Source organism: Arachis ipaensis, chromosome B3 (assembly GCF_059453495.1).
Source record: "Arachis ipaensis isolate K30076 ecotype BB chromosome B3, ASM5945349v1, whole genome shotgun sequence".
Lineage (NCBI taxonomy): Eukaryota > Viridiplantae > Streptophyta > Magnoliopsida > Fabales > Fabaceae > Arachis > Arachis ipaensis.
In genome coordinates this window covers 101,808,676-101,832,795 of record NC_142438.1, presented here as the reverse complement: position 1 = coordinate 101,832,795, position 24,120 = coordinate 101,808,676, and the positions used below count along the sequence as shown (strand labels likewise).

At 39.3% G+C, this 24,120-nt stretch overlaps 1 non-coding gene and 1 pseudogene across 1 annotated transcript; both read left to right on the top strand.

Annotated features, from left to right (window-relative positions):
- The window catches only part of LOC148571819 (uncharacterized), a 106,541-nt pseudogene that overhangs the window by 5,001 nt on the left and 77,420 nt on the right, over window positions 1-24,120 (top strand).
- Window positions 13,889-13,996, top strand: LOC148571823 (small nucleolar RNA R71). Its single transcript, XR_015907895.1, has one exon. It is a non-coding gene; the product is annotated as a small nucleolar RNA R71 (small nucleolar RNA).

The following is a 24,120-nucleotide window of genomic DNA, read 5'->3' as shown; positions in this document are numbered from 1 at the left end:
TCGATTGGGATTTATCTGATTTCTACCCATCAAGTTTTTGGCGCCGTTGTCGGGGATTGATTTAGATCAACAATGATTAAGTGGGTGAGAAGTCTAGATTAAGCATTTACTTTATTTTTGTTCTCTGTTTTAAATTGACATCAAGGTGTTTGAGTTATTGCCTCACTAAGAAATTCTTCTCTGAGACATGAATTTTAATTTTCATTGGTGTTGTGTTTTACAAAATTCAAATGGAGTTCAACTCATCTTATGATCAAACAAATTTTATGGGATATTACTGGTACGCGGAATCGTGATTTCACACTTTTCTCACAACTTCGCACAACTAACCAGCAACTGCACTGGGTCGTCCAAGTAATAAACCTTACGTGAGTAAGGGTCAATCCCACAGAGATTGTCGGCTTGAAGTAAGCTATGGTCATCTTGTAAATCTCAGTCAGGCGGATTCAAATGGTTATGAGGTTTTGATAATTAAAATATAAATAAAACATAAAATAAGATAAAGTTACTTGTGTAATTCATTGGTGGGAATTTCAGATAAGCGTATGGATATGCTTTGTTGCTTCTGAACCTCTGCTTTCCTATTGCCTTCTAGGTATGGCCGTGAGGCCAGCCTCCAAATGTGAACAATGATCAAAACAGGAACATAATATGTAAAATAAATCTCTAAAAGTAGTTTTTATACTAAACTAGTAACCTAGGGTTTACAGAAAATGAGTAACTAAATGTAAATAGTGCAGAAATCCACTTTCAGGGCCCACTTGGTGTGTGCTTGGGCTGAGCATTGAAGCTTTCTCATGCATAGGCTATTCCTGGAGTTAAACGCCAGCTTTGGTGCCCGTTTGGGCGTTTAACTCCAATTCTGGTGCCAGTTTGGGTGTTTTACGCCAAAATGTTTTAGGCTGCCTTTGAACGCCAGTTTCGGCCACCAAATCTCGGGCAAAGTATGAACTATTATATATTATTGGAAAGCTCAGGATGTATACTTTCCATCACAATTGAGATCGTGCCAATTGGGCTTCTGTAGCTCCAGAAAATCTACTTCGAGTGCAGGAGGGTCAGAATCCAACAGTATCTGTAGTCCCTTTTCAGCCTTTGAATCAGCTTTTTGCTCAGGTCTCTCAATTTCAGCCAGAAAATACCTGAAATCATAGAAAAACACACAAACTCATAGTAAAGTCCAGAAATGTAATTTTCGAATAAAAACTAATAAAAATATAATAAAAAATAACTAAAACCTATGTAAAAACAATGCCAAAAAGGGTATAAATTATCCGCTCATCACAACACCAAACTTAAATTGTGGCTTGTCCCCAAGAAACTAAAAACAAAATAGGATAAAAAAAAGAGAATATACAATGAATTCCAAACTTATCAATGAAGATTAGCTTCAATTAGATGAGCGGGACTTGTAGCCTTTTTGCTTCTGAACAGTTTTGGCATCTCACTTTATCCGTTGAAGTTCAGAATGATTGGCATCTATAGGAATTCAGAATTCAGATAGTGTTATTGATTCTCTTAGTTCAGTATGTTGATTCTTGAACACAGCTACTTTATGAGTCTTGGCCGTGACTCGAAGCATTTTGTTTTCCAGTATTACCACCAGATACATAAATGCCACAGACACATAACTGGGTGAACCTTTTCAGATTGTGACTTAGCTTTGCTAGAGTCCCCAATTAGAGGTGTCCAGAGCTCTTAAGCACACTCTTTTTGCTTTGGACCACGACTTTAACCGCTGAGTCTCAAACTTTTCACTTGACACCTTCACGCCTGGTGCATGAAATTGTGATCCCTGGTAATGGCTCCAAAAACTTGGTGCTCTAATCTTAATTCATAATTTGTCACAACTTAGATACAACTAACCAGCAAGTGCACTGGGTCGTCCAAGTAATAAAACCTTACGTGAGTAAGGGTCGATCCCACGGAGATTGTTGGTATGAAGCAAGCTATGGTCGTCTTGTAAATCTTAGTCAGGCGGATATCAAATGGTTATGGAGTTTTTGAATAATAATAATAAATAAACAGAAAATAAAGATAGAAATACTTATGTAATTCATTGGTGAGAATTTCAGATAAGCGTATAGAGATGCTTTCGTTCCTATGAACCTCTGCTTTCCTGCTGTCTTCATCTAATCATTCCTACTCCTTTCCATGGCAAGCTTTATATAGGGCATCACCGTTGTCAATGGCTATGTCCCATCCTCTCTGTGAAAAAGGTCCAAATGCTCTGTCATGGCACGGCTAATCATCTGGAGGTTCTCGATCATACTGGAATAGGATTCACCCTCCTTTTGCGTCTGTCACTATGCCCAGCACTCGCGAGTTTGAAGTTCGTCACAGCCATCCCTTCCCAGATCCTACTCGGAATACCACAGATAAGGTTTAGACTTTCCGGATCTCAGGAATGGCCATCCATGGGTTCTAACTTATACCACGAAGACGCTAATAACTCGGACTCGGTCCCCTGTATTAGATATCCAAGAGATATCCATTCAATCTAAGGTAGAACGGAAGTGGTTCTCAGGAACGCGTTCATAAGTTGAGAATGATGATGACTGTCATGATCATCACATTCATCATGTTCTTGGGTGCGAATGGATATCTTAGAAGCGGAATAAGTTGAATTGAATAGAAAAACAATAGTACTTTGCATTAAATCATGAGGAATAGTAGAGCTCCACATCTTAATCTATGGAGTGCAGAAACTCTACCGTTGAAAAATACATAAGTGAAAGGTTCAGGCATGGCCGAATGGCCAGCCCCCAAACGTGATCAATAGATCAAAAGATAATCCAAAAATATCTAAATACAATAGTAAAAAGTCCTATTATACTAAACTAGTTACTAGGGTTTACAGAAATAAGTATTTGATGCATAAGTCCACTTCCGGGGCCCACTTGGTGTGTGCTTGGGCTGAGCTTGAAGTTTACACGTGGAGAGGTCATTCTTGGAGTTGAACGCCAGTTTGTAACGTGTTTCTGGCGTTCAACTCTGGTTCGTGACGTGTTTCTGGCGTTTAACTCCAGACTGCAGCGTAGAACTGGCGTTCAACGCCCTTTTGCGTCATCTAAACTCGGGCAAAGTATGGACTATTATATATTGCTAGAAATCCCTGGATGTCTACTTTCTAACGCAATTGAAAGCGTGCCATTTGGAGTTCTTTAGCTCCAGAAAATCCACTTTGATTGCAGGGAGGTCAGAATCCAACAGCATTAGCAGTCCTTCTTCAACCTCTGAATCTGATTTTTGCTTAAGTCCCTCAATTTCAGCCAGAAAATACCTGAAATCACAGAAAAACACACAAACTCATAGTAAAGTCCAGAAATGTGAATTTAATATAAAAACTAATAAAAACATCTCTAAAAGTAACTAGATCCTACTAAAAACATACTAAAAACAATGCCAAAAAGCATATAAATTATCCGCTCATCATAACACCAAACTTAAATTGTTGCTTGTCCCCAAGCAACTAAAAATCAAATAGGATAAAAAGAAGAGAATATACTATAAATTCCAAAATATCAATGAAACATAGCCCCAATCAGATGAGCGGGACTTGTAGCTTTTTGCCTCTTGAATAGTTTTGGCATCTCACTCCATCCATTGAAGTTCAGAATGATTGGCATCTATAGGAACTTAGAGTTCAGATAGTGTTATTGATTCTCCTAGTTCAGTATGTTGATTCTTGAACACAGCTACTTTATGAGTCTTGGTCGTGGCTCTAAGCACTTTGTTTTCCAGTATTACCACCGGATACATAAATGCCACAGACACATAACTGGGTGAACCTTTTCAGATTGTGACTCAGCTTTGCTAAAGTCCCCAATTAGAGGTGTCCAGGGTTCTTAAGCACACTCTTCTTTTGCTTTGGACCTTGACTTTAACCGCTCAATCTCAAGTTTTCACTTGACACCTTCACGCCACAAGCACATGGTTAGGGACAGCTTGGTTTAGCCGCTTAGGCCAGGATTTTATTCCTTTAGGCCCTCCTATCCACTGATGCTCAAAGCCTTGGGATCCTTTTTATTTACCCTTGCCTTTTGGTTTTAAGGGTTATTGGCTTTTTGCTCTTGCCTTTTGGTTTTAAGAGCTTTTGGCTTTTTCTGCTTGTTTTTTCTTTTTCTTTCTATTTTTTTTCTTTTCGCCATTTTTTTTCTGCAAGCTTTGTATTCACTGCTTTTTCTTGCTTCAAGAATCATTTTTATGATTTTTCAAATTATCAAATAACATGTCTCCTTGTCATCATTCTTTCAAGAGCCAACATATTTAACATTCTTAAACATCAAATTCAAAAGACATATGCACTGTTCAAGCATTCATTCAGAAAACAAAAAGTATTGTCACCACATCAATATAATTAAACTAAGTTCAAGGATAAATTCGAAACTCATGTACTTCTTGTTCTTTTGAATTAAAAACATTTTTCATTTAAGAGAGGTGATGGATTCATAGGACATTCATAACTTTAAGACAAAGTTACTAAATACTAATGATCATGTAATAAGACACTAACATAGATAAGCACTTAACATAAAGAAAATGAAAAACAGAAAATTTGAGAACAAGGAATGAGTCCACCTTAGTGATGGTGGCATTTTCTTCTTGAGGAACCAATGATGTCCTTGAGCTCTTCTATGTCTCTTCCTTGTCTTTGTTGCTCCTCCCTCATAGCTTTTTGATATTCTCTAATTTCATGGAGGATGATTGAGTGCTCTTGATATTCCACCCTTAGTTGTCCCATGTTGGAACTCAGCTCTCCTAGGGAGGTGTTGATTTGCTCCCAAAAGTTTTGTCGATGAAAGTGCATCCCTTGAGGCATCTCAGGGATTTCTTAGTGATGAGCTTCTTCATGCGTCTCTTGAGATCCATGAATAGGCTCTCTTGTTTGCTCCATCCTTTTCTTAGTGATGGGCTTGTCCTCATCAATGAGGATATCTCCCTCTATGTCAATCCTAGCCGAATTGCATAGATGGCAAATAAGGTGAGAAAAAGCTAACCTTGCCATAGTGGAGGACTTGTTAGCCACCTTGTAGAGTTCTTGAGGTATAATCTCATGAACCTCCACTTCCTCCGCAATCATGATACTATAGATCATGATGGCCCGATCTATAGTAACTTCAGACCGGTTGCTAGTGGGAATGATTGAGCGTTGAATGAACTCCAACTATTCTCTAGCTACACCCTTAAGGTCCAATCTTCTCAGTTAAATCGGTTTGCCTTTTGAGTCAATCTTCCATTGAGCTCCTTCCACACATATGTCCATGAGGACTTGGTCCAACCTTTGATCAAAGTTGACTCTTCTTGTGTAGGGGCGTGCGTTCTCTTCCATCATTGGCAAGTTGAACGCCAACCTCACATTTTCCGGACTAAAATCTAAGTATTTCCCCCGAACCATGGTGAGATAATTCTTTGGGTTTGGGTTCTTACTTTGATCATGGTTCCTAGTGATCCATGCATTAGCATAGAACTCTTGAACCATTAGAATTCTGACTTGTTGGATGGGTTTGTTAGAACTTCCCAACCTCTTCTCTAGATCTCATGTCGGATCTCCAGATACTAATTTTTCTTGAGTTTGAAAGGGACCTCGGGGATCACCTTCTTCTTGGCCACAACATGACAGAAGTGGTCTTGATGGGATTTGGAGATGAATCTTTCCATCTCCCATGACTCGGAGGTGGAAGCTTTTTCTTCCCTTTCCCTTTTCTAGAGGATTCTCCGGTCTTAGGTGCCATCAATGGTAATGGAAAAACAAAAAGCTTGTGCTTTTACCACACCAAACTTAGAATATTGCTCTCCCTCGAGCAAGAGAAGAAAGAAGAGATGAAGAAGAAGAAGAAATGGAGGAGAGGGAGAGAGGTTTGTGTTTCGGCCAAGAAGAGGAAGAGAGGGTTGTGTTGTGTGAAAATGAAGAAGAATGGAGGGGTGTATATAGTGGAGGGAGAGGGGTTAGGTTCGGCCATTTAGGGTGGGTTTGGGTGGGAAAGTGATTTTGAATTTTGAAGGTAGGTGGGGTTTATGAGGTAGGTTTATAGAGAAGAGTGGATGGATATGAGTGGTGAGGGGGTAGTAGGGAAGAGAGCTTGAGGTGATTGGTGAAGGGTTTTGGGGAAGAGAGCTTGAGGTGATTGGTGAAGGGTTTTGGGGAAGGGTTGATGACAAGTCATCTTAGCCTAGTTTCACTAGCCTTTTTCTTTTGTTTTCAACTGAATTATGCACTTTCTTGAGCCATAAGCAAGCCAATTGGGTAGATTTTCATGTTTCCTTTGACTTAATCAACCATGTATGAATTCATGCTATTTCATGAGGTTTTATGCTATAATTGTCACATATTATGAAAGAATGAATATCTCATGATTTTGAGCATAGTTTTGATGTGTTTGGTTGATTAATGATAGGTGAAGAAAGCTTGGAGAAAGGTTGAAGGAAGGAGGAATGGCTAGGAGGAAGAGAGGACAAAAAGTTTGAGCAAAAGTTTGCCTCAAACTTTAGCTCAAACTTTTGGATTAATTGAAAATGAACCAGGAAGCAAAAAGCTGGAGCAAAAGTTAGCCTCAAACTTTTTGGCTAACTTTTGGGCAAAAGCTGGAGCAAAAGTTAGCCTCAAACTTTTTGGCTAACTTTTGGCATCACAAAACACACCCTGGAGAGCAAAAGTTTGCGCCAACGTTAGCCCCTAACTTTTTGGCTAACGTTGGCGCCATGAGTATGCAAGGGGAGGCCAACGTTGGAGCAAAAGTTAGACCCCTAACTTTTGCCCCAACGTTTGTATCAGCAAAGAAGGGTGCTAATGTGAAAAGTTGGAGTAAAAGTTAGCCTCAAACTTTTACTCCAACTTTTACTCAAGCTTTCATGATTTCAAACCCGGTTCAATTCGGTTCTTCTCCAAACTCCAAGAGCAATCAACCAAGGCCTCTATCAACCCAATTCCATCAAGAGCAAAGGCCCAATTGAAGGCTTGAAGACCATTTGAAGAAAGTGTATAAATAGCATAGGATTTAAGTTTTTAGAGAGCTTCCCTTTTTAGTTTTCAGAATAGCTTTCTTTTCGGTTTGCTTAGAGCTCACTTTTACATTTCTTAGCATTGTTGTTTTCATTCAAGAGAATTTGGGAGGAGAATTGATCTCTTTTCTTCCTTGTTCTTTCCCAGCACTCTTTACTTTTCTTGTCTTGGATCTTGGGTGGAGAATTGAAGAACTTCTGTTTCAATCTCACCTTGGGATCTTGTTAAATTTTCTGCTTAATTGAATTTCAGTTTCGGTTAATTACTTTTCATCTACTTTCTTTGCAATCTACATTTCCTTTGCAATTGTTCTTGTTGGATCTAGGAAGGCATTGAGATCTAGACTTGGTTTTCTAGTCTCTTGGGTCCTGAGATCCGGATTTCCCATTTCCCATTCCCTGTTTACTGTTTTCATGCTCATTTACAATTCTATTTTTAGATCCGGTTCAATCCAAGTCTTCTTCTATTTCTCTGCTTGTTGCAATTTTACATTTCCTTGTTTAATTTCTGCAAATCCAATTCCCAATTCCCTTTACAATTCAAGCCATTTACATTTCTTGCACTTTAAGATTCTGCAATTTACATTTCTTGCGTTCTAAGTTTCTGCCATTTAATTTCTTGCTCTTTAAGATTCAGCACTTTAAATTCCAGTTCTCTTTAATTTCATGCAATTTACCCATTTCCTTTACTTTCTATGCAATTTCAATTCTGCAAATCACAAATCTCTCAACCAAATCTTGATTCGCTTGACTAAATCAACCACTAAACTAAAATTGCTCAATCCTTCAATCCCTGTGGGATCGACCTCACTCCCGTGAGTTATTATTACTTGATGCGACCCGGTGCACTTGCCGGTTAGTTTTGGGTGTTTTGGAGATATTCATTTTTCCGACAAAATATCCCATCAACTTTTTGGCGCCGTTGCCGGGGATTGATTAGATTGACAATGATTAAGTGAGGTGGCAATTTAGATCAAGCACTTTTTCTTTAATTTTTGATTGACACACTAACTGTTTGAATTTTTGCCTGAGCTAATTGAAACCTCACTTTAGCAATAGAGTGAAGTTTTCTTGGTTTATCTTGCTGAATATGATTCTCATAGCTTGATAAATAAACGAGAGAAGTGATTTTCATTCATCTCTCAAGTTTACCAACTGTTTGACACATGGTGTCAACTAATCCTCTGACTACATTCTGGCATGAGAATATCCAATTTTCATTTGGATTGTTTGTGATTGTGCAGGTCATGGAGGAAAGGAATCCTACAGCAAGAGAAGAAAAACTGAGGCATTATGATTTCCAGCCTCCATAATCAAAGAGCAAGATGTCAAGCTAGTGACAATAAAAGAGCGCTTGTTGGGAGGCAACCCAACCTGAGGTAACCATCTCTTCATATCTATTTTAATAAAAAGGTTAATTAGTTTTATCTATATTGCAAGAAGCTAAGTTTGGTGTTGCACACCAAAACAATCTAAAGGAGAATGAAGAATTCTAAGTTTGGTGTTCCACCAAAATCCCATCATAAACACACATTCTCACTTTCTGCATAATGCTGGCTTCAAGCATGTTGGATGAACTAGTTAACTATTCTGCTGTTTCCTAGTTTTCAGTTTTATTGCTTTTGAAAAAGAAGAAAAAAATTTTTTTATCACACATGGTTAATTTGATGCATGAAAACCATTGGCAAGGTACTAAGTTTGGTGTTCCCACACCAAAGTAAGTTCAAAAGCCCATAAATAAATCAGCCAGACAAACCATTGTTTCCAAGTGCTTGGGGAACAAGCAACTTTCAATCTCATTGCAGAATGTCATACAAGCTTTTGGAGGGATTAAGCATCATCAACCAAAGAAACAAAAGATGAACCTAAAGGCCAGCAATGATGATGATGAGAAGAAGGAAAGCAAGCGAACTCCAAAAGGTTGTATTGTTAAGTGATTATTTTACATCAAACATTGCTATGATTGAAAGTGATATAATACCCCTGCCTGTCTGCATAGTATAGTTCTCTATAATTCAATAAGCAAGATGCTTGATCATTCACAACATTTTTCTCTTCAAAACTTTTTTGCACTCAATGTTCAAAAAAAATGCATCACATGAAAGTTCTTTGAAAAGAAGGATTGAGGAATCAAACAATTTTGAGGCAAGCAAAAGATTAGGAGAAGTGGTGGTTCTAGTTGTATGATTATGTATTGAGGTTGCATGCTTGTGAAAACTTGCATGGGATCTCATAGGCAGGACATGAAGTTCAAAGAAGTATTGTGGAGATTCTCAAAAATCTATTGATCCAAGAAGCAGCAAACAAAACAAAAGAAAGAAAAGAAAATACAAAAACAAAAAAACATGGCCCAAGGCTCTGAGCATCAATTACTAGGCAGAAAAGAAAGAAGAAACAATGACTCAAAGAGTTGTTAGCCTAGTAAATGCTTGTGGTTGAGTTGTGTCAAAGAAAGAGGCTTGAGCAAGTAAATCCTTAGGGGTGCTTTAACACCTAATACCTTAAAACCAACTGGTTTAGGAGTATTGATTGAAAGCTTATTTAAAGAGCCGCTTTGAGACATGACACTTAGAGTCAAGGCCAAAGCAAAGAAACTATAAGCTGCTTCAAGGTGACTACATATAAAGAGATCTCCATGATACCATTTGGATGAAAATCCTAAGACCTAAGACTCCCAATATGTGAGGACTAGTGAGCACTGAAGCCCTTGCAAGAGCATATGATTTAGAGTTCACCCCATTGACACTTAATCACTTCACTCACAGGACCTTACAATTTATTCTTCAATCCGTCTTAAGTGAAAGAACCTATGAGAAAAATTCACTTCTTGCTTGGGGACAAGCAAGCTTTAAGTTTGGTGTTGTGATGACAAGTCATCTTAGCCTAGTTTCACTAGCCTTTTTCTTTTGTTTTCAACTGAATTATGCACTTTCTTGAGCCATAAGCAAGCCAATTGGGTAGATTTTCATGTTTCCTTTGACTTAATCAACCATGTATGAATTCATGCTATTTCATGAGGTTTTATGTTATAATTGTCACATATTATGAAAGAATGAATATCTCATGATTTTGAGCATAGCTTTGATGTGTTTGGTTGATTAATGATAGGTGAAGAAAGCTTGGAGAAAGGTTGAAGCAAGGAGGAATGGCTAGGAGGAAGAGAGGACAAAAAGTTTGAGCAAAAGTTTGCCTCAAACTTTAGCTCAAACTTTTGGATTAATTGAAAATGAACCAGGAAGCAAAAAGCTGGAGCAAAAGTTAGCCTCAAACTTTTTGGCTAACTTTTGGCATCACAAAACACACCCTGGAGAGCAAAAGTTTGCGCCAACGTTAGCCCCTAACTTTTTGGCTAACGTTGGCGCCATGAGTATGCAAGGGGAGGCCAACGTTGGAGCAAAAGTTAGACCCCTAACTTTTGCCCCAACGTTTGTATCAGCAAAGAAGGGTGCTAATGTGAAAAGTTGGAGTAAAAGTTAGCCTCAAACTTTTACTCCAACTTTTACTCAAGCTTTCATGATTTCAAACCCGGTTCAATTCGGTTCTTCTCCAAACTCCAAGAGCAATCAACCAAGGCCTCTATCAACCCAATTCCATCAAGAGCAAAGGCCCAATTGAAGGCTTGAAGACCATTTGAAGAAAGTGTATAAATAGCATAGGATTTAAGTTTTTAGAGAGCTTCCCTTTTTAGTTTTCAGAATAGCTTTCTTTTCGGTTTGCTTAGAGCTCACTTTTACATTTCTTAGCATTGTTGTTTTCATTCAAGAGAATTTAGGAGGAGAATTGATCTCTCTTCTTCCTTGTTCTTTCCCAGCACTCTTTACTTTTCTTGTCTTGGATCTTGGGTGGAGAATTGAAGAACTTCTGTTTTAATCTCACCTTGGGATCTTGTTAAATTTTCTGCTTAATTGAATTTCAGTTTCGGTTAATTACTTTTCATCTACTTTCTTTGCAATCTACATTTCCTTTGCAATTGTTCTTGTTGGATCTAGGAAGGCATTGAGATCTAGACTTGGTTTTCTAGTCTCTTGGGTCCTGAGATCCGGATTTCCCATTTCCCATTCCCTGTTTACTGTTTTCATGCTCATTTACAATTCTGTTTTTAGATCCGGTTCAATCCAAGTCTTCTTCTATTTCTCTGCTTGTTGCAATTTTACATTTCCTTGTTTAATTTCTGCAAATCCAATTCCCAATTCCCTTTACAATTCAAGCCATTTACATTTCTTGCACTTTAAGATTCTGCAATTCACATTTCTTGCGTTCTAAGTTTCTGCCATTTAATTTCTTGCTCTTTAAAATTCAGCACTTTAAATTCCAGTTCTCTTTAATTTCATGCAATTTACCCATTTCCTTTACTTTCTATGCAATTTCAATTCTGCAAATCACAAATCTCTCAACCAAATCTTGATTCGCTTGACTAAATCAACCACTAAACTAAAATTGCTCAATCCTTCAATCCCTGTGGGATCGACCTCACTCCCGTGAGTTATTATTACTTAATGCGACCCGGTGCACTTGCCGGTTAGTTTTGGGTGTTTTGGAGAAATTCGTTTTTCTGACAAAATATCCCATCAAGGGTGTTTATTGGGAAGAGAGGATGAATGAGAAGAGGGAAGAGTATGAGTGGAGGTAGGTGGGGTCCACAGATGCTGAGATGATCCTGTAGGGTCCACAGATCCTGAGGTGTCAAGGAATTGCATCCTTGCACCAATTAGGCATGTAAAATGCCTTTGCATGCAATTCTGGTGTTTAAACGCCGAATTGGTACTTGTTCTGGGTGTTCAACGCCCAGATGTAGCATGTTTCTGGCGTTGAACGCCAGGTTTATGCTTGTTTCTGGCATTCAGCGCCAGCTTTCCTCAGTGTGCATTTCTGGCATCTGAACGCCAGGATGCTGCTTGTTTTGGGCGTTCAACGTCAGATCCATGCTCTGTTCTGGCGTTGAACGCCAGCCAAATGCTCCTTACTGGCGTTTAAACGCCAGTAAGCCCTTCCTCCAGGGTGTGATTTTTCTTCTGTTGTTTTTGATTCTGTTTTTAATTTTTGTATTTATTTTGTGACTCCACATGATCATGAACCTAATAAAACATGAAAGAACAATAAAATAAAAATAAATTTAGATAAATAAAAATTGGGTTGCCTCCCAACAAGCGCTTCTTTAATGTCAATAGCTTGACAGTGAGCTCTCATGGAGCCACACGGGTGATCAGGTCAATTTTATAGACTTCCCAACACCAAACTTAGAGTTTGGATATGGGAGTTAAACACCAAACTTAGAGTTTGGTTGTGGCCTCCCAACACCAAACTTAGAGTTTGACTGTGGGGCTCTGGTTGACTCTGCAGTGAGAGAAGCTTATCGTGCCTCTTTTCCATGTTTTCAGGATGATAACCTTGTGCTTTAAACACAAGGGAGTCCCCATTCAATTGAAGGACTAATTTACCTCTGTTAACATCTATCACAGCTCCTGCTGTAGCTAGGAAAGGTCTTCCAAGGACGATGCACTCATCCTCATCCTTCCCAGTATCTAGGATTATGAAATCAGCAGGGATGTAAAGGCCTGCAACCTTTACTAGCATGTCCTCTACTTGTCCATAAGCCTCTTTTCTTGAATTGTCTGCCATTTCTAATGAGATTCTAGCAGCTTGCACCTCAAAGATTCCCAGTTTCTCCATTACAGAGAGTGGCATGAGGTTTATCCCTGACCCAAGGTCACATAGAGCCTTCTCAAAGGTCATGGTGCCTATGGTACAAGGTATTAGGAACTTTCCAGGATCCTGTTTCTTCTGAGGCAATCTCAGTTGATCCAATGCATTTAGTTCATTGGTGAACAGGGGAGGTTCATCTCCCCAAGTCTCATTACCAAATAAATTGGCATTCAGCTTCATGATTGCATCAAGGAACTTGGCAACTTGCTCTTCAGTAACATCCTCATTCTCTTCAGAAGAGGAATACTCATCAGAGCTCATGAATGGCATAAGGAGGTTTAATGGAATCTCTATGGTTTCTAGATGAGTCTCAGATTCCTTTGGTTCCTCAGAGGGAAACTCTTTATTGATCATTGTACGTCCCAGGAGGTCTTCCTCCTTGGGATTCACGTCCTCCCCTTCCTCCTTGGATTCGGCCATGATGGTTATATCAATGGCCTTGCACTCTCCTTTTGGATTTTCTTCTGTATTGCTTGGGAGAGCACTAGGAGGGGTTTCAGTGATCTTCTTACTCAGCTGGCAAACACTTGTGCTTCTAAATTTCTAATGGAGGATCTTGTTTCATTCATGAAACTCACAGTGGCCTTAGATAGATCAGAGACTAAATTTGCTAAGCTAGATGGATTCTGCTCAGAATTCTCTGTCTGTTGCTGAGTGGATGATGGAAAAGGCTTGCTATTGCTAAACCTGTTTCTTCCACCATTATTAAAGCCTTGTTGAGGCTTTTGTTGATCCTTCCATGAGAATTTGGGTGATTTCTCCATGGGGGATTATAGATGTTTCCATAGGGTTCACCCGTGTAATTCACCTCTGCTATTGCAGGGTTCTCAGGATCATAAGCTTCTTCTTCAGAAGATGCCTCTTGAATACTATTGGATGCAGCTTGCATTCCATTCAGACTCTGAGAAATCATATTAACTTGCTGAGTCAATATTTTGTTTTGAGCCAATATGACATTCAGAGTATCAATTTCAAGAACTCCCTTCTTCTGAGGCGTCCCATTACTCACAGGATTCCTCTCAGAAGTGTACATAAACTGGTTGTTAGCAACCATGTCAATGAGTTCTTGAGCTTCTGCAGGCGTTTTCTTTAGGTGAATGGATCCACCTGCAAAAGTATCCAATGACATCTTAGCTAATTTAGACAGACCATCATAGAATATATCCAGGATGGTCCATTCTGAAAGCATGTCAGAAGGACACTTTTTGATCAGTTGCTTGTATCTCTCCCAAGCTTCATAGAGGGATTCACCTTCTTTCTGTGTGAAGGTTTGAACATCCACTCTAAGCTTACTCAGCTTTTGAGGAGGAAAGAACTTGGCTAAGAAATCCGTGACCAGCTTATCCCAAGAGTTCAGGCTATTTTTGGGTTGAGAGTCCAACCACACTCTAGCTCCGTCTCTTACAGCAAATGGGAAAAGTATAAGCCTGTAGACCTCGGGATCAACCCCATTGGTCTTAACAGTATCACATATCTACAAGAATTCAATTAAGAACTAAAAAGGATCTTCAGATGGAAGTCCATGAAACTTGCAGTTTTGTTGCATCAGAGAAACTAGTTGAGGCTTAAGCTCAAAATTGTTTGCTCCAATGGTAGGGATGGAGATGCTTATTCCATGTAAATTGGAATTTGGTGCAGTAAAGTCACCAAGCATCTTCCTTGCATTATTATTATTTTTGGCTGCCATCTCCTCTTCCTTTTCGAAAATTTCTGTAAGGTTATCTCTGGATTGTTGTAATTTAGCTTCTCTTAGTTTCCTCTTCAGAGTCCTTTCAGGTTCAGGGTCTCCTTCAACAAGAATGTTCTTGTCCTTGCTCCTGCTCATATGAAAGAGAAGGGAACAGAAAAATAATAATAGGGATCCTTTTTACCACAGTATAGAGGTTCCCTTGTTGTGAGTAGAAGAAAAGAAGAGTAGAAGAGAAAAGAAAGGAGAATCCAAACAGAAGGGTGAGGAGAGCAGAGATATGAGATGAAGAGAAGTGTTAGTAAATGAATAAATAAATAGAAGGAGATGGGAGGTGAGAGAATTCGAAAAATAAAAATTAAAATTTAAAGTTAAATTTCGAAAATAGTTTTTGAAAAAGGTTAGTAGTTTTTGAAAATTAGGAATGAAATAAAATTAAAATCAAAAATTGAAATAATTAGTTAATTAAAAAGAAATTTTGAAAAAGAGGGAAGGAATTTTCAAAAATTAAAGGTAAAAAGTTAGTTGGGCAGTTTTACTAAAGATAAAAATCAAACAAAAAGTTAAGTGGTTAGTTGAAAGAGATTTGAAATTCAATTTTTAAAAGATAAGAAGATAAGAAGTTAGAAAAGGTATTTGAAAAAGATAAGATAAAAAGATATTTTTGAAAAGATATGATTGAAATTAGTTTTGAAAAAGATTTGATTTTTAAAATCACAATTAATGACTTGATTCACAAGAAATCACAAGATATGATTCTAGAACTTAAAGTTTGAATCTTTCTTAACAAGTAAGTAACAAACTTGAAATTTTTGAATCAAAACATTAATTGTTGATGATATTTTCGAAAATATGATGTAAAATTAAGAAAAATATTTTTAAAAAATATTTTTAAAATTTTCGAAAATAAATAAGAAAAACGAAAAAGATTTGATTTTTGAAAAAGATAAGAATTTTAAATTGAAAATTTGAATTGACTCATAAGAAACAACTAAATTTTAAAAAGTTTTGAAAAAGTCAACTCAAATTTTCGAATTTATGAGAAGAAAAAGGGGAAGATTGATGCCAGGGCATTTTGGCCAGTTTCACTGACCTTTTCTTTACTGTTTTTAGGGTAGTTTCATGCATTTCCTTAGGAAATAAGCTAGTTTTGGGTAGATATTCACTTACATCTTGATTCAAGCATACATTGTGCACTTTACATGATTTCATGAGGATATTGCATGAATTTAAGGACAAATTAGATGTTGCATTTCCATTGACTTGGACTAGAACTTTGATGCACTTTATTGCTTGATTTCAGGACAAAGGAAGCAAAGAAGAACCACATTAGTGGCTACGTTAGTTACACTAACGTTAACACTTTATTGCTTACTTGTATGTTTGTCCCTTTAAATCAAACGAAAAGAGAATGAGTGCTTTTAAAGACCAGAGAGGAGTTCATACTATGGAATAAGTTCATGAGTTTGTGGTATAGTCATAAGTTAGCTAAGTTGGTTCAACCATAAGGTGGGAAGATAACTATCTATCAGGAATGCTATGCTTGAAACACACCCCATGAGACTAGCTAAATAAGAAGATCCTAATAAGAAAAAGGGAAAGAACAATCAAAGTTGAGGAATAAAAGAAAAAGAGTAAGCAATAAGGCTAGGCACCAATGGTTTTAATCTTGAGGCATATGTCTGTGGTGTTCCTGTGTGAGGGATCTACTTGGATGAATAAGCTCTTAGGGGTGCCTTATCACTTGGTAACTTGGGTTAACTAACTCGGGATTATCAGCTGAAAGTCCACTATCAAGAGTAACCCTCACTACAGAGCATTTAGTAACCCAAAGAGGTGCTGGACACCAAGGTCTCAAGAAAAGAAAATAAATAAACTATATGCCTGTGGTGTGTATGTATGGGGGAGAGACTTGAGCAAGTAAGTCCTTAGGGGTGCTTCAACACCTAGTACCTTGAACCAACTGGTTCGGGAGTGTTGGCTGAAAGCTTATTTTAAAGAGTTGCCCCCTTACAGAACACTTAGCCTAAAAACACAAATAAGCCCTGAAATAACAATAAAAGGATCAATAAATAAAAGTTTCATGGGATGCAATCATAGTGAGTATTCTAGGACATGATAAAGGTCTGAAAGCCAGGAATGAACCTAAGTTGCTATGCATGAAACCACCATAAAACCAGGGACATGACTTCCACAAGAATGACTCATTTCTCTTGGCATTCCATTCATCATTCTCTTGTTCCAGTACTTGCTTAGGGACAAGCAAGCTTTAAGTTTGATGTTGTGATGCCAGGGCATTTTGGCCAGTTTCACTGACCTTTTCTTTACTATTTTTAGGGTAGTTTCATGCATTTCCTTAGGAAATAAGCTAGTTTTGGGTAGATATTCACTTACATCTTGATTCAAGCATACATTGTGCACTTTACATGATTTCATGAGGATATTGCATAAATTTAAGGACAAATTGGATGTTGCATTTCCATTGACTTGGACAAGAGCTTTGATGCACTTTATTGCTTGATTTCAGGACAAAGGAAGCAAAGAAGAACCACATTAGTGGCTACGTTAGTTACACTAACGTTAACACTAACGTGGAATGGGAGTAACTTGCAAAGTTAATGAGAAAAGTGATTGCCAATAACGCTCTCGAAGCCATCATTGCCCACGTTAAGAGTCACGTTAACTAAGTAACGTGAACTCTAACGTGGAAGAAAGGAAATGGAGCCAACGTTAGTGACACTTAACATTATCACTAACGTTGGACCAAGCTCATAAGTGGCCACGTTAGAGTCCACGTTAACTTAGTTAACGTGGCCTCTAACGTTAAGAAGAAAGGGGGGAAGCCAATGTTAGTGACATTGAACATTATCACTAACATTGGCCAAGTCACACTAGGCCACGTTAACTCCCACGTTAACTTGGTTAACGTGGAAGTTAACATGAAGAAGGGAGGTGACGCCAACGTTAGTGACACCCAACATTGTCACTAACATTGGAAGGAGCTCACACATGCCACCATGAGCCACGTTAACTTAGTTAACGTGGAAGCTAACGTGGATAAGGGAATGTTGAGCCAACGTTAGTGACACTCAACTTTGTCACTAACGTTGGAGATGGCTAGCTTGTCCACGTTAGAAGCCACATTAACCTAGTTAACGTGGACTCTAACGTGGGAGCTAAGGGGCACATTGGAACGTCAGTGACAATGTTAAGTGTCATTAACGTTCTCGAAGGTTGGCAAGCCTACGTTAAAAAGAGCCACGTTAACTAAGTTAACGTGGACTCTAACGTAGGAAAGGGGGAGGCTTCTCAACGTTATTGGGAAAGTTGAGTCCCAATAACGTGCGCGAAGGACAAAGAGGCAACGTTAGTGGCAATGTTTGTGCCACTAACGTTGAGGTTAACGTGGCTCTTACTTGGGTAAGGAACGTTAGTGAAAAAGTTGAATGTCACTAACGTTCTCGAACCCATATTTTCACTGAACGTTAACACCACTAACGTCCTGAGCAAAAGTCTTTGCCCACTTCACAATTTCTCTCTGCAAGTAAAGCCAAGCCCGATGAAGAAGATAACTACTTCAAACTCAAGATCCAAAGGCCCAGACCCAAGACTTGAAGAACTAACTAGAAGAGTAGAAGAGTAGTATATATAGGAGTAGCTTTGAATTAATTAGGGAGTTGGAGAATATAGGGAGCCTCTGGGCATAGAATTACTCTCTATATTTACTTTCTCTACACTTCTAGTTTTCATCATGTATTCTCCATCTTTGTTTTCATTTTTCAGAGCTATGAACAACTAATCCCCTTTCATTGGGTTAGGGAGCTCTGTTGTAATTTGATGGATCAATACTAGTTTTTATTATTCTTCTTCTATTTTTTCTCTTGATTTTACTTGAAAGCTTTCGATTTTCATCCAATTGGGTAGTTATCTTGGAAAAGAAGCTATTCATACTTGGATCTCTTCTGAACCTTGAAAGAGGAATGAAGAGATCAAGCTAGAAATGCTTTCTCATGCTAGACCAAATTGGGTTTGGACGGATATGTGACTATAATCCTCTCAACACTTGATTTGGGAAATGCATGTGGTATAATCAGTGACCATACTTCATCTCTTCTCATGAGCAATTGACCAAGGAATTGGCTATTGATCAAGATTTGAGAGATTGAATTACAAGAAATTGTAATTCAATCACTTAAGATTGCCAAGGAGATCAATGAGTGCATTGATTGAGGAAGAGATAAAAATGAAATTGATCCGGAGAATGCAACATCTCCTAAGCCCAATGAACTCCCCATTTCTGATCTTACCCATTCTTTTTAATTTCTGTTATTTACTCTTATGAGCAATTCCCCCATTCCCATTTACAATTCTGCAATTTACTTTCAGTTATTTACTTTCAGTTCTTTAATTCTAGCATTTACTTTTTCTGCCATTTACTTTCCCGCCATTTTATTTTCTGCAATTCTAAACTCAAATCCTGGATTCGCTCAACTAGAACATTCCTCCAATTAAAGTTGCTTGATCAATCAATCCTTGTGGGATTCGACCTCACTCTATTGTGAGTTTTTACTTGACGACAAATTCGGTACACTTGCCGAAGGAAATTTGTTATGAGACAAGTTTTTCGTGCATCAAGCTTATGGCGCCGTTGCTGGGGATTGATTGTGCATCAACAATGATTAGATTGGAGGATAACTTGATTGAGCATTTATTTTTGTTTGATTTAATTTTCTGTTTGAGTCATTTACTTCCTGTTTTAGTTAATTTCTTCCCTTCCCCTTACTTTTTCTTTGTTATTTACCATTCATCTCACTAACCCACTAACTGTTTGATATATTGCATCACTCACACTAACAATAATTCTGACAGAAATACTTTCTGCACCTGTTCTCTTTGCTTGTACTTATTGGTTGTATGACAGGGAGAAGAAGCGGAGCTTCAACTTCCTTTGTTTCTGAACCTGAGAGAACCTTCCTTAGACTAAGGAGGGAGGCAAGAGAAAAACGTATAGTTGGTGCTGAAGAAGAAGAGGAACACTTTGAGGAATACTTTGAACCAAACATGGAAGAAAACATGGAAAACCATCGTGAGGAAGAGGCTCACAACCATGGCGGAAGAGGTCGAGCAAATCATGCTGGGGAGGATAGAAGAGTTTTAGGCTCTTACGTCAATCCAAACCCAGGAAACTGTGGAAGTAACATTCAAAAGCCAACCATCCATGCCAACAATTTTGAACTAAAACCACAGCTCATCACCCTTGTTCAGAACAACTGTTCGTTCGGAGGAAGTGTCCAAGAGGACCCCAATCAACATCTAACCACCTTCCTGAGAATATGTGACACAGTGAAGTCTAATGGTGTTCATCCTGATGCCTATAGACTGCTCTTATTTCCATTCTCACTCAAGGATAAGGCAGCCAAGTGGCTGGAGTCTTTCCCAAGGGAGAACTTGACAACTTGGGAAGATGTGGTGAACAAATTCTTAGCAAGATTTTACCCTCCTCAACGAATCAGTAGGCTGACAGCTGAGGTCCAAACTTTCAGGCAACAAGATGGTGAGACTCTATATGAAGCATGGGAGAGGTTTAAAGACCTAACAAGGAGGTGCCCACCCGATATGTTTAATGAATGGGTGCAGCTGCACATTTTCTATGAAGGGCTCTCTTATGAGTCAAAGAAGGCCGTAGACCATTCATCCGGAGTATCTTTGAACAAGAAGAAGACCATTGAGGAGGCCATAGATGTCATTGAAATAGTAGCAGAGAATGACTATTTCTATGCTTCCGAAAGAGGGAACACAAGAGGAGTAATGGAGCTAAACAATGTAGATGCTCTGCTGGCCTAAAACAAGCTCATTACCCAGCAGCTGGCTGACCTCACCAAGAAGATGGAGAGGAACCAAGTAGCAGCAATCTCCACTTCATCAACAACCCAAGAAGGAGTGAATGAAGAAGCAGAGGGTGGTCAGGAGCAAGCCAACTACATTGAGAATTCACCTAGGAAAAACCATGATCCATACTCCAAGACCTACAACCCTGGATGGAGGAATCACCCAAACTTTGGGTGGGGAAATCAACAAGACCAAAGCCTTGATCAAAGACGCCCAAATCCAAACAATGCAGCCACCCAACACTTCACATCTAGACCATATCAACACCCCCATAACAACACCTCTCCACATTCATATCAAGGCCAGAATAACCCTCCTCAGCCTGACCTCTCATCATTTGATGAAAGAATCTCAAGGATTGAGAATCTACTTGAAGGAATAAGCAAGGAGATTCAAGACAACAAGGTGTTCCCAAGGAGGAAGTGCGAGCCAGTTTCAAGAACCAGGGAGACACAATCAAGAGGTTGGAATCTCAAGTGGGGTATCTCTCTTAGCAAATTCCCAAACCCACAGATGGATTCCCAAGTGACACAGAGAATAATCCGAGAGGTGAAACAAAGAAAGTAAGATGGGAAGATTGCAAGATGGTCACTATAAGTGATAAGGAGACTGAGGACAAGCCCAACAAACTGTCAGAACAACTTGAAGATACCTCAGTAGAGGAGGGGAAAAAGAATACCAAGAACCAAAAATCTCAAAACAGGAGCTGCTGAGACTCTATGCACCCTTTCCCCAACTGCTCAATGGTGCTGTGGAGAAGAGAATATACTCAAGATTTCTTGACTTGTTTGCATCTTTGCATGTGAACATACCGTTCATCAAGACTATCCAACAAATGCCTGCATACATCAAGTATATGAAGGAGCTGCTTCCCAGGAAAAGCTCACTCAAGGGAGGCCAAACTATAGTGATGAACAAGGAGTGCAGTGCCCTCATTCAACCGCAGTTGCCTACGAAAAGAAAAGATCCAGGGAGTTTTCATGTCCCCTGTGCCATAGGGGAAACAATGTTTGATAGAGCACTCTGCGATTTGGGAGCAAGCATCAACTTAATGCCCTTATCCCTGGTGAAGAGGCTGCAGATCAATGAGATATTGCCCACATATGTAGTCATCAGGCTGGCTGACAAAACTCAAAAACAAGCAAGAGGAGTGGTGGAAAACGTGTTGTTAAAGGTGGGGAAATATTTTCTCCCCATAGACTTTGTCATCTTGGACATGGAAGAGAGTCACACTCACCCAATCATATTGGGAAGACCATTCCTAGCTATAGCCAGAGCACTCATAGATGTGGAGCGAAGAGAGCTAATATTGAGGATCCACGATGAACGACTCAGCTTTAATATCTTCAAACTCTCACAAGAAGCAGACCAAGAAAACAAAGAACCAAGCAATGATCATAATGAGATGCTGACAGAGGAAACAAGCACTGAAGCACAACCAACACATCTGAGAACCCCACTGAATGATGAACAAGGCAAACAGCAATTGTCACAGCTCAAGGAGAAGCTGGAGGAACCTAAACCACCAGAGACATGTGAACACAACAACAAAATTCCCTTAGAAGAAGGAGTCGCCAAGAGCAAGGCAGCATCAAAAGGGACAAAGAAGAAGGTACCAAGGGGGTGGAGGAACAAGAAGATCCCTACGGAAGACTTCTCTCCAGGAGATAAAGTGATCTCAGCTTACTTCCCAGATATCCCCCCTAATCTCCCCACTGTACCATCTCAGTTACCTAAGGTTTTCACTATCAACAGAGTTCTCTCCTTGGAACATGTAGAGATCATTGATACAACCAATGGATATAAGTCCAAGGCAAGAGGGGAGGACTTGAAGCATTATCAACCTCCCTGATGAAGGAGAAATGTCAAGCTAGTGACGCTAAAGAAGTGCTTCATGGGAGGCAACCCATGTTTTATTAGCTTTTACTAGTGAATAAGTCAATATTCATGAATTCCAACCCAAACTTGACAAAAACTTGGTGAAGTCCTTATATTGCAGTGTATAGTGAAGAACAAGTTTGGTGTTTAAAGCATGCCAAGAAAGCATGAATGCAACTGAAAGCATGCTAGTCTTGGAGCTTTGAACAAAAATTTTCATCACAGTGCTCCAAACTAAGTTTGGTGTCACCCCATGGTGCCACCAATGTGCATATAAGGATACACAGTTAGTTAGTTAGTTGGAGTTCATGAATAAACAAAATCTTTTCTTCTCTTTATTATTCTAGCCACAAATTTTAAATTGATTTTTTTGATATTTTTTACTTTTCTTATTTGATCTTTATAGGGAAAGGAAAGGAGCATTGAAGGAGATTGATTGGACAATTTAATGAGAAAGGTTCGGCCACTTCATGAAGAGGGTACTACATACGTGCCTCAAGGGGGAATGCATTGGGAATGGTTGCCATGCAACATTGGAGGAAGAACAAACTTGGAAACTGAACCAACTCCATCATAAAGTTGGTAATCCTCGTGCTTACTCCATACAAAACCCCATCCGTTCATCATACACCAACCCCATCAATCCACACCTTTCATCTCTTCATCACTTCTCTATATAAGTGGATCCAATCCGCACCATCTCCACATTCTAAATTCATACCCCTTGCACTTCACTTTCCAGCAACTAGTTCTTCAACTTCCCACTCTCTAAATCCTACATTTCTTCCCTTCACTACACCCTTGTCGCTTTAAATTCGTTCATGGCATCATCAAGCTCCAAGAGGCAGAAGAAGAAGGAACCAATGGAGAACATCCCTTTCGACGAGAAGAGATTCAAGACTGCCTTCCATGAACGAGAATTCGAGCGGATAAAGCTTAAAAAGATACTGCCCGAGTTAACCTTCCAAATCAATGAAGATGAATGCCCACAGATTCGGGAAAAGATTGAAGAAAGAGGGTGGCAAATGCTCACCAATCCAGAGGGGAAGATCAATGAAAACCTCATCAAAAAGTTCTACGTAAATGTGGTCAGAGAAGACAAAATCAGGGCCCCAACCTTCAAAAGCTATGTAAGAGGAAAGGAGGTGGACTTCAGCCCAAATGCTATAATAAGAACTCTTCACCTGAAATCACCACATTTTGATGAGCCCAGCTATCATGCAAGGATAAGTAAAAGCCAAGACAATGATGAGCTCACTGAGATTGTGACTGACATCTGTGTTATAGCAACTGACTGGGAGAGGTATGGAGATGGGAGACCCCGGTTCATCAAGAGGGGAGACCTTAGCCCAGAAGCCAAGGGGTGGTTTGAACTCGTGAGGAGGTCTATTCTCCCAGCCGCAAATAATTCAGAGGTAAATATTAATCGAGCAACTATGGTACATTGCCTAGTATAAGGTGGAGAAATCAATGTGCATGAACTTATAGCTGAGGGAATTCAAGATTTAGCTGAGAAGCTTGAATCAGGTGCCAGGCTTTGGTACCCCAGCACCATTCTCTGATTGTGCACAAAGGCCAAGGTGGTCTTTGAGGACAGCAATCCAGACTGGGTAAACCCTGGGAGGCTAATGACAACCCAGCGTATGGCCTATACTACACCTGCTCAGCAACAAAGAAGGCCACAAATAGGGAAACTAAAAGCAAAAGAAGGAGCTCACCAAGAGGAATCTCATCAGGAAGAATATCAACAAGGAGAGCATCCTTACCCAGCTGACTTGAATATGAATCACCTTCTTAGAGCTATTGAAGATTTGGGGATGAGACATATGGAAGGACAAGAGCAAATACTAAACCGGATGAGCCAACAAGAAGAGTGGCAGAAACAACAAATGGAGCAACAACAGGAACAATACTCCCAGCTCACTCAAACCATCCACCAAGTTACTGAGAGGCAAGAACGT